The sequence below is a fragment of the Hyaena hyaena genome, unplaced genomic scaffold (assembly GCF_003009895.1).
Source record: "Hyaena hyaena isolate Hyena2069 unplaced genomic scaffold, ASM300989v1 scaffold_460, whole genome shotgun sequence".
NCBI lineage: Eukaryota > Metazoa > Chordata > Mammalia > Carnivora > Hyaenidae > Hyaena > Hyaena hyaena.
The window spans coordinates 1,095,759-1,114,311 of NW_024081091.1; the positions used below are offsets into that span (position 1 = coordinate 1,095,759).

At 35.3% G+C, this 18,553-nt stretch overlaps 1 pseudogene; it reads left to right on the forward strand.

Moving 5' to 3' along the window:
- Positions 1-15,947: 15,947 nt before the first annotated feature.
- LOC120246231 lies at positions 15,948-16,999 on the forward strand (annotated as a pseudogene).
- The last annotated feature ends 1,554 nt before the right edge of the window (positions 17,000-18,553 follow it).

Below are 18,553 nucleotides of genomic sequence, written 5' to 3' on the forward strand. Positions count from 1 at the left end.
AAACAACTGTGATTTGTTTTGAGAAACTACACATAAAGCTTCTTAGGTTTTTATGAGTGATAAGCCATACCACAACTATTCACCAACTATGTAGGAATTAAGGGTGCAGCATCTGAGGTCATACTGGCTGATTTGCCTGATTTAACCTTTTCCTCCAGCTATGTGACCTTGATCTGTCAGTGACCTTTCTTTGTCACAGACTCATCATCTGTAAAATGGGGATGGTACTAGTATCTACCGCATGGGGTAGTAGTTGGAAAGATTGCTACAACTGTTCCCGACATGCCAGTTCATAAAGAATATAATTCATAGCATTACTACTATACCAGCCCTACCACTACTACTATTACTCCCACTGATGCAACCATGAGTAGTTTATTAAACTGAGTACTCCTGAGGGTCGACCAGAAACATTTTCCTAATTAGCCCACTAATTGAAACATTTGTTAATAAAGTGTAAATATCAATAATTTCCTTTCTTTCATACCATTTCTAAATGAGGTATCTAATCAATGCCTTGCAATCTAGTCTCTTGCTATGCGATGGTTGTTTAGAGAGTAAAAAATGAAAAGGCAAACCATCTGCCATAGCAGTGGACATTACCATTCATGCAATTGTGATTTTGAATTTTTCTTTTTTCCTACTGTTTGAGATTTTCTAAATCTAGGTAAAGAAATATACCATGGTGTTTTTTTTTAATAGTTCAACTAAAGGTAGAGCTCTAAACTTGGGATCAATAATACTCAGCCTATCAAATTTCTGAGATCAGTGGATTGGGGAAAGGGAAAGAAAATTGAGCATTCATGTCACAACACCCCTTCCCATAGTCCAGAATCATCTTGTACATTATTAGGTCTACTGAAACATTTTCTGTAATTCAAATGCAAATCTTACTATTAAAAATAAACATCAAAATTCTTATCTTGGCAATTCAAGCCCCAACTTGCCTTTCCAGCTACATTTTTTACAGTTATTGTTCTGTATTTCCAAATCAGTTCTTGTGCTACTGTACTTTCCAACTTCCATGTTTGCATCCTCATATTTTTCTCTGCACTTAAAATGTCCTCCTTTTCCTATCTCTAACTACACAAATCCCATCCACTCTTCAAGGCTTAGGTCAAATGCATATGTCACACAATGTCTGTCTTGATCTATTCTTCCCCTTGCTACAATGCAGAGTGCTTCCCCTGACAACTGAGTTCCCATCTGCCAAGTTTCCAGTGGGTTTATTTTTCACCCTCAGACATACATGTGACTTATCGTGTATATTATTTATTAGATCCTGTTCACCAAATCCAATAAATGTAATATCACAAAAGTAACATATCAGCACAATGTTGTTAAGAAATAATAGAATAAACAAAATCCTTGCAGATTAGTTTGTGAAAGGAAACCTGGAAAATTGACATAGTCTTGAAATCAGAAAGTGTAGGGGTACTAATACCTCTTTCAGGTAAACTAAACCACTTAAAAAAAATCAGGCATTCACAAAATCCATAATTGCATACCAGTTACCAGATACTGTACTGATTTGCTCAAATAAAGAAAAACTACTTAGAATAGGAACTAAAATTAGAGTTGTCAGTGGTTATGTATATGATAATCCACTGTTATTCTTTAAAACTCATTTGACTTTGGTGTAAGCTAAATTGGCAAGTTAACAGGCATGTATCTTTCAAATCTTTGATGGGAGCACAAGTACATGCAGTCTTACTTGGGATATAGTGTTTATTTTGTTTTCCATTTTGGTAAAAAGAGGAAGTTCTAGGATTTAGGGAATTTTTTTCACTCATCCTACCGTAATAGACTTTATTTCATTTTACTAGGAATGAATGTAGTTATTTTTCCAGTACTTGGCAACTGACTGACATTTAACATTAAGATTAGGCCCTTTTCACAGCCAGAACACAGAAATAATATCAGGCGTGTTTTTCATTCACTCTTGTGTGTCGCATCCTGTGATTTTCTTAAGTATTAATATACTAGACTAAACCTGTCCTTTAAACATATCACAACATAGGATGATTTCTCTTTCAATTAAATGTACAGTTGTACAAATGTATCAGTCCTTACCAACCTGGTACATATATATATATATATATATATATATATATATTTTTTTTTTTTGGTTTTGTTCAGTATGCCTTGGTTTTACTTTCTTCATAACATACCAAAGCAACCCAGCACATAATGGTAATAATAAACTAAAATTTTCAGTTGGTTACTATGAAACATGCATTCTGCTAAGCACTTCATTTAGATTATGATCTTATTCTTTAGTATACTACTACTACTATCAGCTGACACTCATATACTCTTTTTATGTTCTAGGCATTGTTACATATATTAACATATTTAATTTTGACAAGAAGCCTTTGAAATACATATATGCTTTATTATTATCATTAGTTATATCACTAATAACTAATGATATAACTGAAGAAATAAAATAAAATGTATATAAAATAAATACCTGATAGAAAGTTCTTCTAATTTGCACAAAGTCATTCAACTTTAAGCTGGTTGAGTTGAGATTTAAACTAATGCAGTATAGGTAGAGAGGCAATATTCAAAATCTATACATTATACTAACTTTCAGTCCCATATCCAATATTTTTTATGTGCTGCTATTCCTCTATATGACACTCAATTTATTTGCCATAAACTTTCTTATACAATAGTTAAACTAAAGATGTTCTCTATTCTAACTGATAATAAGTTCCTTGAGCACATGGCATATGACACTTATTTTTGTATTCTCACAATTAACACAACACCATCATATTTAAGGTAATAAATAATTAAAGTTTTTAAGTAGATTAGCCAAGTGCGCTTACACTGGAAAAAAATTGCAAAGTAAGGGCTGATGTTGGGATGGATGCCCTCAATGGAAGATAAAGGATTGCATCAATGGAGGTCAGCTTTGAAAGTCACCAAGTGTTGTTGAAGATTAATCAGTAAATCTCAACTTACCAATAGGAAACTCCCCAAAAGTATCCCAAAAGTTATGATACAACATTATAGTGTCAATATCTGGACCAAAACCCAACTACCTCATTATTTTTGCCAAAATAACCAAATTATACTACTTTGGGATTTTATTAAGTGTTTGACTGTTAGTAATAATTTCTGAAAAGAGAAAATCTATCTTAAGTCTGTCTACCCCAAAGTGCCTACACAATAAAAAGGCAATAGTTGAATTAGTTCAGATATGATAGAGAATTTGAGTAAAAGACTCAAAGGGCAAAATTTTAAACTTATTTAAATATACACATTTCATAGCATGTTCAACACAGATTTTCAAGTGTGTTAATCTTTTCCTATAATTTTAGAATTAAAATTGTTATTTATAATAAGGTGATTATTACTTAACCTTAGAATGTGTACACTTATTGCCAGGAATACTATCTATGAATACTTAATTGCAATCATCACCTACTCTAAAGGACTAAATTAAAGAATGGCTATAGTACATCAAGTATCTTTTATAGATATGACCTCCCAAGACTGATAAGAGGATGAAAAATATAAGTACTTAAACATACATTAATGTACATTACATTACATTAACATAAATGAGGTCTTGTGTAACAATAATTCTTAACTTATAAACTGTACTGCTTTTAAAAGTTCCAACTAAATAACACATTCTTAGCATTGACATTAGCAATTTATAAGAGATCCAGAAGAACTAGACAGACTTCTATTTTAAGAAGGATTTAAAAGTATGTTAGAAGTGTGTGCTGAATGAACCTCCTACATGCAGAATCTTTTTTTTTTTTCTGAATAACATCTCAAAACAGAAATGATGCTTTTTATCCTTTGAAGCACAAAAGTTTAACTCACAGCTTCTCTAGACACTAATAGGTTGGCATAGCCAATATGATCTTTTGATCAAAATGAAGGAAGGGCTATATTTTGGGCTCAGCCATGGGCTGCAGAATGAATTAGACAAAATTTGGAAGGTATATGAGCTTTCTTTCTCTAACTGTAGATACAATTAGCAAGGCATGCTGAGTACTGTCGGTGAAAGGAAAAAATAGGTGTCATTATTCTTATTTCCTGTGTTAGTGCATTTACTAGTATAGTAAAATGGAAGGACATTGATTTGGGAATCAGTAAGCCTGTAGGATGTCCTTGATCTGGCTTTATATCTGAACTTGTCCTAACAATCTCTCTGAGCATCAGTTTCTTAATATATGAAATGAATTTATTGGTCCCTGATCTATCTTATAGTTACCACTTTTAGGATAAAATTTAGATTATATTTTGTCTAATTATGTATATTTCTCCCTCACATATAATTTTGTATTCTATACACACAGCATACAAATATATATGTACATTACACATACATTATACATTTGTATGTATGTATACATGTGGATACACACATACACGTGTACATATATATGTACATATACACATATATATGTACGTGTTTTATGAAGAGATTTATTTCATTTACTCCATAAAAATTCATCGGATGCCTTATACAATTCTGAGTCTATGTTAGGCTTTAACTACACAGAAAACAAAGACTCTGGCTTTAGGAGGTACAATTATAGTTAAGTTAGAACATTTAAGCAAATAATAAAAACCAAAATGTATAAAGGTATATGACAGAATTATGTATATACTAAGGAGAGGCACAAAGTAAAAACTAAATTCATCATTTGATAGGTCATACTGGACACCATCTGAGATCTTTATAAAATGTGGTTATGAAAAAGATCTTGGGACAGGCAACACACAAAATAGAGACTCTAGTTTACTATAGCTCACATATAATGATTGTCCACTCTCCTCCCTTATTTCTTCACTGAAACTACAAAGTACTTTTATCTTAATTACCTGTAGCATATATTTGTTTATATATTTATTTTTCCCAATTGACAAGTCATTTGCTAGAACAGAGACTTCCTTATTCATCCTCAGCACCTAGCAGAATATATAAGTGAATGAATAAATATCATTTATGACTATAGAAATCCAAAGATGCAACAGGAACAATTAAGATAGGAATCCTCATTATGTAATTTTTAACATAGTGTTGATCAACTAAGAGAAGTGTCCCTAAAACATTTCCCAAATCTGTTAGAAAATTAAGCCTCTGTGTGTGTGCATGTGTGTGTGAATGTGCATACATGCATAAATGACCAGATTAATTTTAACATGGTAAACAAGAAAGAATATGGGTTTTGCAGTCACTTAGAATGAGTCTAGAGTCCAAGTGATATAATACCCTGAGTGAGAGCTCTCAGAATGTAGGCTGAATCTGAGTTTTTTGTAAATATAAAACTTCACATTACAGGGGCGCCTGGGTGGCTTAGTCGGTTAAGCGTCCGACTTTCGCTTAGGTCATGATCTCGCGGTTTGTGGGTTCGAGCCCCGCGTCGGGCTCTGTGCTGACTGCCAGCTCAGAACCTGGAGCCTGTTTCAGTCTGTGACACCCTCTCTCTCTGACCCTCCCCTGCTCACGCTGTCTCTCTCTCTCTCTCTCCTAGAAATAAATAAAAATATTTAAAAAAAAAAAAAAAAAACTTCACATTACAAAGTGTGCATGACTTCTTATTAGAAAGTATGGTTGTGCAATGGAAAAAAAGGGGGTGAGTCTAATTCTCAAAATGGTATTAGTGATACGTTAAAATATATATGTGCCAAGAGAAGCCCTACCTCAGAGAATTAAATAAGTTTAAATGTTAAAATTGTGTGGAATATTATTTAATTCCACCCAGATACCTAAAAAATTCTCTGATAACAATATCTAGATTGGTCCCAACCTTTTCTGGAATTCTTCCAGCTTTTAATGTCTATATTCTTTTATAAATGAGCCTTTAAAACATATAATCAATCGTTCCTCACAATTCCAGTGCAGTTCTTCCTGCTTTTGGGTCCTGTACTTGTGCTTTAATAAAAGCATGTAATGAATGAGCCTTGAGTATGTAGCTTGTCTCTATAAACAGATTGTAAATTTTCTGAGAGAAAGAACCACAAAATATACCCCATATATAGGATAGTTCGGGCATCCAAACTTTGGTTGTTAATGATGTTTAGTCTCTTTGAAAAAAAATCTCACAAAATTTTCTCTCAAAATTAGTTTCCTTTAAACTAAATTTGCCTTAGTATCCCCAAAGCACTGCGGTATATATTTGGAATACAAAGAGATAGAAAGCATATTCCTTTCTGTAAAGAAACCATAATTGAGTTAGGAAGATGGAGAACTTCATTAAAAAGTAGACTCACAGTAGCGTATAATTGTGAAATGAAAGCTTAGAAAGAAAATTAAACCTAAAAAGGAAAATTTATATTAGAAAGATGTATGTGGAATTTAAGATTGTGAACTTTTTCTTTTTATAACTTAGAAATTTGCACATAGGATATTTTAGTTTCACTGAATCCTTAGCTAAGGAAAGTATTTTCTGATATCAAGACGGAAAATTTCACTCATTCAGTTTAGAACAGAACATTAAAAGATAAATTATCTTAGAAACAGTAATTCACCAACTATCAGATCTGATAAGTTACTCTACCTACAGATACAATAATTAATCTTATTTTTCTAAATCTCTTAAATATAGAATTATTAACATTGTATTAAAATATATAAGATGCAATATTAATAACTGAAATCCAGTTATTGTGACTTTCTACCACTGTAAAGGTTACTAGTAAAAAATGTACATGACTATGAAACTTAAATTATGAAGTTCCAATCTCTTGAGTTACCAAGAAGTTTAGCGACTATGTCCTGGATCCATATTTTAAATTCTATTATTTTATCAGAATTATAAACTGAATGACTGTCAATAATGTAAAAATGCCTAGTTAAGAGATTCCTGAATATGTATGAGAAGATTCATGGATAGAACTAACCTTAGATAAACTGTAAATTCCAAAACTCTAGCTTCTCCTATTCTTATATGTTCCTTCCTCCCAGAAAATTCTCCGCCCTCTACAATGTAATTTACATTATTTCCCTGTCAGAGGCAGATATGACTGAGGCAGGAACAGAAAATGGATACCATATTGAGTAGTTTGGATTTTTCCTATAGTCCAAGTGATTTTTAAACTTAAGTGTTTTGATATGCTATTATATCAGTAATTTGTTAATAATAGCAATGAATTGAAGTCACAAATTATTCCTTTTAATAAAAAAAGGCTTATCCTTCTACTTTCCCTTTTAGTCCCTTGCATTTCAATATGCTTTATTGAGTGAGTAGGAAGAAAAAAAGCACAGCAAATAGTTAATGACACTGAAGCTAATTGTTCCCAAACTAGTTTGTCCTACATATGAATATGTATGTTAAGATAATGTATATACATATGTTTTATATATATAATATATATTATAAAATGCTGAGAAACACTCCTTTAAGAAATGGGATACCAGCAATTTATTCTGAACAAAAAAGAAATGTTAGCAAATTTTCATTAAAAAAATAATTTGTCTAGGGCACTTGAGTGGCTCAGTCAGTTAAGCATCAGACTTCAGTTCAGGTCATGATCTTGCAGTCTGTGAGTTTAAGCTCTGTGCTGATAGCTCAAAGCCTGGTGTCTGCGTTGGATTCTGTATGTCCCTCTTTCTGTTTCTACCTCTCTGTCTGTCTGTCTGTCTCTCTCTCTCTCTCAAAAATAAACATTAAAGAAATATTCTTTTTTTTTTTTAAATGTTTTATTTATTTCTAGGAGAGAGAGAGAGAGACAGCGTGAGCAGGGGAGGGTCAGAAAGAGAGGGAGTCACAGACTGAAACAGGCTCCAGGCTCTGAGCTGGCAGTCAGCACAGAGCCCGACGCGGGGCCCGAACCCACGAACCGCGAGATCATGACCTAAGCGAAAGTCGGACGCTTAAACGACTAAGCCACCCAGGCGCCCCATAGAAATATTCTGTTTATACAGTAGAGGGTCCATGAGAGGAGAGCAACATTAAAGTAAGGAAGTAAACAAAGGGAAAAGAAGATATTGTTAAAATTCAGTTGAAAGATGAAGGTCTGATCTAGACAGTGTGAATAGAAACTGACAGATTCAAAACTGATTCATTTGTCAGTCATTTCTCTAAGCTCCAGATCAATCCTGAAAATAACTTCAAAAAGAAGAAAATAATACAAGTCTCATAAGTAACTATTTGCACAGATGTTATTCACTAACTACAGATTGCCCAGAACTACTTTTTTGAAAACTACTCTTTGCATCTCAAGCCTTTATCTCTCTCTTTATTACTATTTCAATAACATCCCTTTTTATACTAGGCTTTGACTCTAAAGCAAAAAATAGAAACTCATTTTTCTACTAAACTAATTAATAGAACCAAAGTTCTATTGCCCAAATTGATTCCAATAAATGAAATCCACTCAAGTCACAAAAAGATGAATGTTTTACAGATCATGGCAGAGAAATTTCAGTTGACTTAAGAGTTTACAACCAAAACAATATGGCAGAACTAGTAAATATTTAAGTTTCCATTAATAGACATTTCCTTATTGATGTCTGCATTAAAGATTCAGACAAATACAGATCCTGAAAGACTTTTTCAAGTGGGCCATCTAGTCAAACTTCCACAAATTTGTTGCATATTTCTACTTGAACTATTGGATAATGGCTGCCAGGGCTCCATTTTATTGAAAAACTTACATTTGTCTAAGATACAATTCTATATTTTCAACAAGTTAAGTAAATTTTAAAATAGTTACTTTCTATGTGCTATGATTGGTCTTTTAATTATTGATATGTCGGTAAATAACTGTTTGGCCTTCTAGGTACAATTATAAACAGGTGAACTTTTTGTTTATAATATTTTAAGATAAAGCTGAGGACTTTGATGAACTTTTTATTGAACTGCTCTGAGTTTTAAAATCATATTTTAACTTTAAAGAATAATAAGTTTATATCCTGTGGCGACTAATTTGATTACATAGCAAAAAAAAGAAGCTATGTCCCATGTTTAATCAGTTACTTCTTAGCGGCAGATTTTTTGGGGAAAAAAGATTTTAAGCTTGTGGTTGCTATTGAGTAGGCATGATCCATGGGGCAAACTGAAACCAAAGCTATCTTTTCATCTCACTTCTTTTTTTCTTTACTATTAGGAGTAGTTTTCACTTGATACTGGATGAAACATTTAAAGTTCTCATGATCCTTTTGTTAACTTTTGATAGTTATAGGTTGTACAGTTTATATCATAAACACAATCTTGTGTCAGAAATCGCATTGTTCAGTCCCCTATAATCAACACTCTGACCTTGATTTATCCATCTTCTCTCTTCAGCCAGGGCCTGGCCAATGACTGGCCATTTAGGGGATCGAGGGTACAGGAAAGCCATCTTTCTATCTCACTCATCCCATCCTGTACTCACCTGTTCTTGTAAATATCACTCCTAAATTAATAGGAGTGGAGGCCAAATGGGGAAAGGGAAGTTCTGACTTGGTCAGGTACTTCCACAAGATGACATTTCAGGGACTTGGCCTGGAAGGTGTTTAAAGCTTTTGTGGACTTTTTGGAGTCTACCCTCCTCTGCATACAACACTTGTGACTACTTGTGCAATAACTTTTATTCAGATGCCTGCATCTCCCTCTTCTCTATTCCCTCAGGTGTCTACTTTAGAAAGATTAGCAGTTAGAGTCTTCTTATCCATCCTAGAAGTCCAGCTGATTAAAATTCAAAACAGCTCCAGGATGGCTACACTCTTGTCATCTACATCTCATCTACAGGAAAAACCCATGAATTTTTTGCCCTTCCATTAGTGAAAATGCACTTATTTCACAAATGAAGCCTCTTCTTTCTCTCAGCCTCACCACGTCAGAGAGCCATGATCCTGTGATAAAGAATGTCAAGGCGTTTGTCAGATGGCAGAGCAAAGGATCCCCAAAACTGTGAGGGCATGTCCATGCTCCAATAAGCACTTCCAATAAAGCTCTTCTTTCTATACTTCAGGTAGAGAAGGAGGAGTCCCACTCTTCATCCTTGAAATGGGAAGTTGGACTAAGAATCCAGAACCAGGTCTTGAAGGAAATCTCTGCACAAATACTCTCTTCTTACTCCACTTTTTTTTTCTCAATCCTTTCATTATGGGTTCTAGAGCCTTCTAGCCAGTTATTTTTCTTGGATAATTTGCATTTTGATCTCACTTTAGAATTTTATATTTGTAGAATTATGGTGCTTCCAATTTTCATGTGCTTTATGTTAATATTGGTCATTTTAATAGATTGGTCATTTGAACACCAATTACTTAAGTAACAAATGAAAATTTACTCAAATTACTATTAAATAACAAATGAAAAGAGATTCTCCTTTATTATACAAACTATTCTCCTCCAAGTTTTACATGTATTTTATAAGCCCTTTTGTAAAATAAAAAAAGTATACATTTGAAGCATGCATTCTGTAGTTTTATTCAGATTTAAGAAAGATGTATCTTTTACTCTCTGCTTCCTCTTCCTCCATGCAAACCAAAAATCAATATGCAGATGCTAGATTTACAGACTCTATTAGGATGACAGATCAATAAAGGACCCCACTGAAAAATACTTGCCTGCAGGAGGAGAATATAACTTTTTTCTTAATCTCTGTAAGGCTTTGCTCCCAGGACCCAGAACTTCTCGTTCAGTGTTAATAGTACTGAATTTTCTTACTGCTTTTTCATGTCAAAGTCACTCTTCAAATATGTACTTAATTAAGCCTCTCTCTTAACAGAGGTGGCCCTGTTCTCATCCCCTTGCCTCTCTTTGAGGTATGGTGAGTTCTCTTTGAAGTCATGCAGGAGAGATGTGCAGGGATGAAGGGGTGAGAACAGAGCCAAGGGCGCTTGTAATGAACTTTTGATGGAAAAGAAGTTTAATGCAGCTGTTCTAGCTACCCTCTATTTAGAATTCTTATAAGTGGAAATACTAAATTACAGAAAGATAATGAGTCAGATTTTTATATTAGCTCTGAAAGTCTTGCCCTCTAAATGCATTTGTGGACATCCTATGGATTCCTAACGACTTAGAATTTTGCAAATTTCAGGTTTTATAGGACTTACTTATTTTGTATTATGCCTGGATTCTTTATGTTTATCTCTTATGATTGTCTTCAAGTTCACAGCTGGAACTTATTAAAAGTTATCTGTTTGTCTGAATACTTCTCCTTGGATTGCATCTTGAAGGAAGTTCATGATGATTTGTAACTATGCATATTATCCATAACTACATTTTTGGAAATAGATGTTGATCATTGAGAAAGTGTTTTTTAATTGCTTACAATACAGAGGCAATTTCAAGAGTAGAATTAAGTCTAATGTTACTATACAGCAGTTGCCAAATAATTCATTTTAATTTCTTATCTGTGGTTATCTCAGTCATTTCCCAGAAAATTATTTTCTTAGATTGCTTACTTAAAGGTTTACAAAAATATGCCGCAAATATATACAATATAAATAACTTAATGGTCATAAGTTTCATAATTATAGTAACTTTTTCTTCATTCTACTTTTGTTCAGGCATGCTGAATCTTCTTTGGAACATTAAATTTCATAGATGGGCTACTGTTGTATTATGGCAAATATTATTTTGACTTTTTCATGCAATGCAGACAGGATATAGAGGTAAAGTAAGAGCCATCTTGCATACTGGATTTCCAATTTACCTGAACTTATTAAAAGAACTGTTGGAGGCATTTAAAAAAAATCCTTAAATTGTTTTCCAGGTCACAGATACTCTACTCAGCAGTGAAATTGTCCTTACTAGTTTCTACAAGATACTGAGTGCATTTCTCATGATATTTTAATAGGTTTATGCTTAGAAGTGTTAAAATGCAGATTTTTGGAGATATTTACAGAAAAATCATTTTTATATTTCCAGTATTTTTTCAACAATTTCTAATATGCATTGATCAAGAAAGTCCTCACATTTTCTTCCTTTTGCTAAGTTACTTTCTGTTAATTACTTTTTTTTTAATGTTTATGTATTTATTTTGAGAGACAGAGTGCATGTGCTTGCAGCCGAGGGGCAGGCAGAGATGGACGGAGAGAAGTAGAGAGAGAATCCACACTGTCAGTGCAGAGCCCAACTCGGGGCTCTATCTCATGAGATGTGAAATCATGACCTGAGCCAAAATTAAGAGTTGAATGTTCAACCAACGGAGCCACCCAGGCACTCCTGTTATTTGATTACATCCATGTCTATTAGATTTTTCATTTAAATTTAGACCTCTTCCATTTTTTATGCAATCGTTCCTGCTCTTTTTTGTACATACAATTAATAAAGTTATATCAATTAATGAGATTGTATTTAATTATATTTATTTATTTTTACTTTATTTAGTTAGTTAAAGGTAATTACATCCTAATTGTACCTGTCAAACTTCATTAAATAATACTGACAACTGAATTTTGTATTAAAATACTATAAATAAAATAAACTATTATGCTGAACAAGATCCCTTGTTTAAATCCATTTTATTTATTTATTTAATGTTTATTTATTTTTGAGAGAGAGAGAAAGACAGAGTGTGAGCAGGGGAGAGGCAGAGAGGTGGGAAGACACTGAATCCAAAGCAGGCTCCAGGCCCAGAGCCGAACACAAGGCTCAAACTCCTGAACTGCAAGATCATAGCATGAGCTGAAGTTGGACACTTGACCAACTGAGCCACCCAGGCTCCCCCAAAACTGTTTAGAAGATAACCTTTTACCACCAATATAAAGTCTGTATACCTGATTCAATCAACTTTCAATACTAAATAAGATGAAGATATAGTTCTGAATATTTTAGTTTAGGCTCTCTGTAGAACTATTGATTCTTTTGATCTATACTTTTCTATCATTCATATGCTATTTATTATTATGTAATAATTAGATAAATACCATATACATAGGATGAAAAGTGAATGTAAATCCCTCAAGGACTTAGCACCTATTTTTCTCTCTCCCTACACTCTTCACCCTGTCAGCCTTCTCTTAATCATCTAGATCTCAGTTTCATATGACCTATTCAAAGAAGAATTTAGGGGCACCCTATCTAAAGAACCCTCCTCCTGAGTCATGTCCTATTATAGAATCCTGCTTTTATTTTCTTCATAGTATTTATCAATATATGAATTTTTTATTTATTTGCTTACTTGTATATTTTCTATCTCTTCCAAATTGAAATACAAGCTCTATGATGTCAGCAACTTTGTCTCTTTCATTCATCATTGTATCTCAGGGTAATAGAATAGTGCCTGACCCATGGTAGACTCTCAATAAATATCTGTTCATTCATTCACCGAACACATCAGTTGAATAAATGCATACATCATTAAATGAGCTTCATAGGAGTGCATTTAAAGTCAGGGAAGAGATAATCCATACAACTGCCCAAAGCAAGGTGGAATTGATAGATAACATCAAGATTTAGAAGTCTGGTGGTCATTTAGAGTCCTTAGGGTAAATGCAGCAAAGATCATGAAAAGCAGGATGTCTCCTTTTGGCTTTTACCTTTTAGTATCACTTTTAGAGAGAAGCACTGTGTAAAGCTGGGATTCCCAGTATCATATAAAATGGAATTTGCTGGTACATAGCACCTGATGATTGTAAAATATCCTAAATACTTTCACTCCAACTCAGCCTGAAATTCTATCCAATAGTCAATACAAACTGGGGTTTTCTTTTTTATGACTCCCACTTAAATGAATATATTACCTTTCATATAATTCACATTTCAGTAGATAAAATTAAATGTTCTGAGGTTCATTTTCAAAGGGAAGTGAAAGCATCTAAAATAATGTGTTATAGTTTGGTTTCATCTGGGAGTAAAATGAGATAAAACTGTTGCTGGGCCCAACTATATTAGGGAGAAGACTAAGCTGATCTAATAAGATGCTCCAAAATATAGAAGCTTAAAAATACAAATGTAAGTTTCTTTAATTAGAATCCCAAAAGTGACCATGCTGAAGCTCATGGGAAAGGGAAAGAATAAAGAATTCACATACCCAATATTTTAAGACCCATAGCTAAAGGACCACATTTAGCTGTAAGGAAGTCCAAGAAATATGGTCTCTAGCTGTGCAACCACATGCCCAGCAGCAAATCCTCCATGGAAGAATGCAAGATTTTTTTTTGACATGTAGCTATTTCTACCATCAGTCAAGGAAAGCATTAGAATAGTGCTCCATGAGGAAAACATTGGATGATTACTAGGGGTGTGTTCAAATAAACAAACAAACAAATGCAGTATTGATGCCAATTTTTTTAATTTAGTTTATATCAATATTGGAATGACAACTTACGCAGTGGATAACTACTTAAAGCCTTTTTATAACCACATCAGGGAATCAAATTGAGAAACCCTGCCACACTGTCATGTACAAAGGCATTTTTGTTTGTTCTATATAAAGGAGGTGTAAGGCAAGGCATGCTAGAGCAAAAAGTCAACTCCCATATGTGAAGTGTGTTCCTTAATAAATATCATGTCATGAAACGTCATATTTTCAGTCTACTTCTAAATATAACTGTCTGTTACTCTACAAATTCAATGGCACTTGATCTTTCAAAAAATGTAGCTGCCTAGGATCCTCTGATTTTTCTGTGACCCTCTCTTTGCTCTCACAAAACTGGAATATACATATAACATTAAGTGGATTAAAATATTTAGTCATTTCCATTTTTATTCAATTATTTTTGCCTTTGTAACATTATTGAAAACCATACAGAAGTCCTAAATTACAGTTTATGTCTTTTTTCTACAAATATTTGCTAGTCCAATATCTAGCACTGTTTTGGTCTCAGAGAGGAAAAAAAAAAAGAATGATAGGAAACTTTCCTTGGCCATAGTCTTTTTAGTGGGGAATGCAAGGAGGGTTTACTTGTGCCAACATGCCAACTGATGGAAAGAGAATTTCGCCAAAAAACATTTTAAGCTAAGTAATTTTTTAATTAAGAAAGCAATCTCATGGGATGCCCGGGTGGCTCAGTCTGTTAAGTGTCTAGCTGTTGGCTTCAGCTCAGGTCATGATCTCATGGCGGGTGAGTTTGAGCTAAGCACCAGGCTAGTCTATGATGATAGTAGGGAGCCTGCTTGAGATTCTCTCTCCCTCTCTCTACCTTTCTCTTTCTCTGTCTCTCGAAATAAATAAATAAACTTCAAAAAATATCCCAGGGTGCCTGGGTGTCTCGGTCCCTTAAGGGTCTGGCTCTTGGGTTCAGCTGAGGTCACAATCTCACAGTTGTGGGCTACAGACTTGCTTTGGGCTCTGTGCTAACAGTGTGGAACCTACTTAGGATTGTCTCTCTCCTTCTGTCTCTGCCCCTCCCCCTCTGACTCTGTCTCTCTCTCTCTAAATAAACTTTTAAAAAATTAAAAAAATAAAGTGATCTCTAGTAATTCCAAATATATTTTAAAATCCTTAAAATTAGATTTCTTGCTATTGACCATTTCTATTTTTATTAGATAAGAATAAATTTTAAGACACATTTACATTGTGTCAGTGTCCCTAGGATAAGTAATAAGTTTTAAACTGCACATAGTGTGCATGGTAGTAATTATCAGGATGTCAAGTATAATAGGCCTATGTGGCACCTGGATGAGGCATAAAGCACAGAAGTAGAGTGTACTTAAAGCATGTGCTTTTGTTGTGAAAACTTACAATTCTTCATGTTAGGAAATATAGTCAGTCATAGCAGGGAAGTTCATTTTGAGGTTTAAAAAGTCAATCTTCTTAGCACTCTGCGGTCCAATGTTCGGCTCTTGCATCTGTCTTTCAGCAGCGCAGTGAGGGAGATGGTGCACCTGCAGGCCATACAGCGCAGCAACCAGACTCGTGCCAAGTTCGGGGTGGGGGCAGAGGGGGTGGCAGAGTGATGATCAGCAACGAGCCTCGCATCGACCACAGACATTGACCACGGAGACAGCGATCTGAACTACAGCGTGTACTACAACGAGGCCACCCGTGGCAATAACGTGTCTCACACTGTGCTCCTGCACCTGGAGCTGGTTACCATGGACTCCAAAAGCTAGGAACCCTTTGGGCAAATCTTCAGGACAGACAGCTTCGTTTTGGGTCAGAGTGGTACTGGGAACCACTGGGCCAAGAGGCAATACATTGAAGATGCAGAGCTGGTCAGCCTGGTGCTGGATGTTCTGAGGAAGGAAGCTGAAAGCCACAACTGCCTGCAGGGCTTCTAGCTGACCCACTCCTTGGGTAGGGGGGCTATGTCTGGGATGGGTACTCCCCACATCAGCAAGATATGGGAAGAGTACCCTGACATGATCATGAGCATACCACCACAGTGTCAGACATGGTGGTGGAGCCCTATAACACCACCTTCTCATCCCTACTAGGCAAAAACACAGTTAAAACCTACTGCATCGATAACAAATCCCTCCATGATATCTGCTTTGGAATCCTAAAACTGACCACACCCAACTATGGGGAGGTGACCCAGCTGGTGTCAGCCACCATGAGTGGAGTCACTACCTGCCTGCGTTTTCCTGGCCAGCTCAATGCTGACCTGTGCAATCTGCCTGTCAGTGTGGTCTCCTTCCCCCGCCTGCACTTCTTCATGCCCAGCCTTACCCCATTGACCAGCTGAGGCGGCCAACAGTACTGGGCCCTCACAGTGCCCGAGTTCACACAGCCGATGTTTGATGCCAGGAACATGATGGCTTCCTGAGACCCCCACCACCACCTCTATCTGACCATGACCACAGTGTTCAGGGGCCACTTGTCCATGAAGAGGGAGGATAAGAAGATGCTGAATATTAGTGGAATAGATCCCCAAAAACATGAAGACAATTATCTGTGATATCCTACCCTGAGGGATAGAAATGTCTGTCACCTTCATCAGCCATCCAGGAGCTGTTGAAGTGAATCTCAAAGCAGTTCAAGGCCATGTTCAGACACAAGGCCTTTTGCACTGGTACACAGGTGATGGCATGGAGGAGGTGGAGTTCACAAGGCCGAGAGCAACTTGAATGAGAAGGAGAGTGAATTAGAGGAGGAGGCAGAGGCAGAGGTGGCCTAGAACTGATAGCTGGTAACGCATGTGGAAGCCATGTGAACTCAGAATTCACTCACAACCTGCTATCTGATAACCATGTCTCTACGTGCACTTGCTCTTTTTCCTGTCTTGATACTACATGCTGTACAGATGCCACCATTAAAGCATTTATATTGTGAAAAAAAATGTCAATCCTCTTATTGCCTTAACTTTAACTTTAATTAATAACTTTAGTGGCAATTCAACTCTTACCAAAAGAAATAAAGAAGAATCAGTTTAGAGGAGATCTTTATTTATTTAATTTTAAAATTTATTTTAGGGAGAGAGAGCACACACAAGTAGGCACAGAGGGAGGGAGGGCGAGAGAGAGAGAGAGAGAGAGAGAGAGAGGGAGATTGAATCTCAAGCAAACTCCATGCTCAGCACTGAGCCTGATGCTGGGCTCCATCCCACAACCTGGAATCATGACTGTAGCCGAAACCAAGAATTGGATGTTCTTGAGCCACCCAGGACCCCCTAGAGGAGTTCTTTAAAGGCCATCAACATTAATCTCTGGGCTTTATATGGGAGTCAATTTTAAACATATATAACGTATTTTGTTGACTACTGTGTTTTTAAATATCTAGAGAGATATTCCTATAGACATCCATTCAAAGTTTTCTTACCTTAAGATCTTCCGTAACTCCAAGGCATATTGTTATCTATCTTCCTCCACAAAGTCTTAGTGCTAGATATTCCTTATAGGATAGTTTTAGCTTCAGTCCAGAACTATCACACACAAAAGCACTATGACATCACAGTTAATTCAGAAACCCTTAACAAGCCTGTTAGTGTCAAAATTATCTTTAAAGAAAGACAAGATTATATGAGTCTGCCTCATTTTGTTCCAAATATTTGTTGATGGTAAAAAGAAAAAAAAATGTGATTGTGGATCTAATAACATACTGAAAATGCTATAGTTAGACCAACTCTGTTGTCTCTGAATATATTGTGAAAACTGGGAGAACAGCCTAATAAGAGACTTTTGTTATTAAGAGAGTGGGAATGAAGGTTCCACTTAGCTTCCTCTAAGAAAAGTGCCTTTCTAAACACAGAAACCACATGGAAACAGATGCCTCTGTCACCAAGACAATCAGTGTAAACAACTGGTAGTTTACAGACTATATAATACATTTCCATTTGGAAAAAAGCTCTGCTGGTTATTTTTCGACAGTCTCTTACATAAGGTACTAAAATGTGCCCTATTAAATATGTTAATACCCATATCAAAATGCTTTTTTATTTCCATGGAGAAAATTAAATCCTCTGGAGTTTGTGACTAAGAATCTCATGTTTCGTAGGGTGTCTTTATCTTTTTCCACTTCTGAGTATTTTTTCTCATCCCTTCTTCCCTGCCCTTCCCTCAACTGCTAAAACCAAAAACCTGAAATGCTTTTTATATTCTGGCCTTCATCTTAGAAGACTATTTCTTTGCATCAAGCTGATAATTAAAAGTTTTTGGATATTTTCTGGTTGGCATACTGGGTGATTAGTCCATTGAAATGTGTTTCCACAGCCTTCTTTTGTAGTTCTCTATTGCTGTGCGTCTTTTTTTATGTTTGTCTG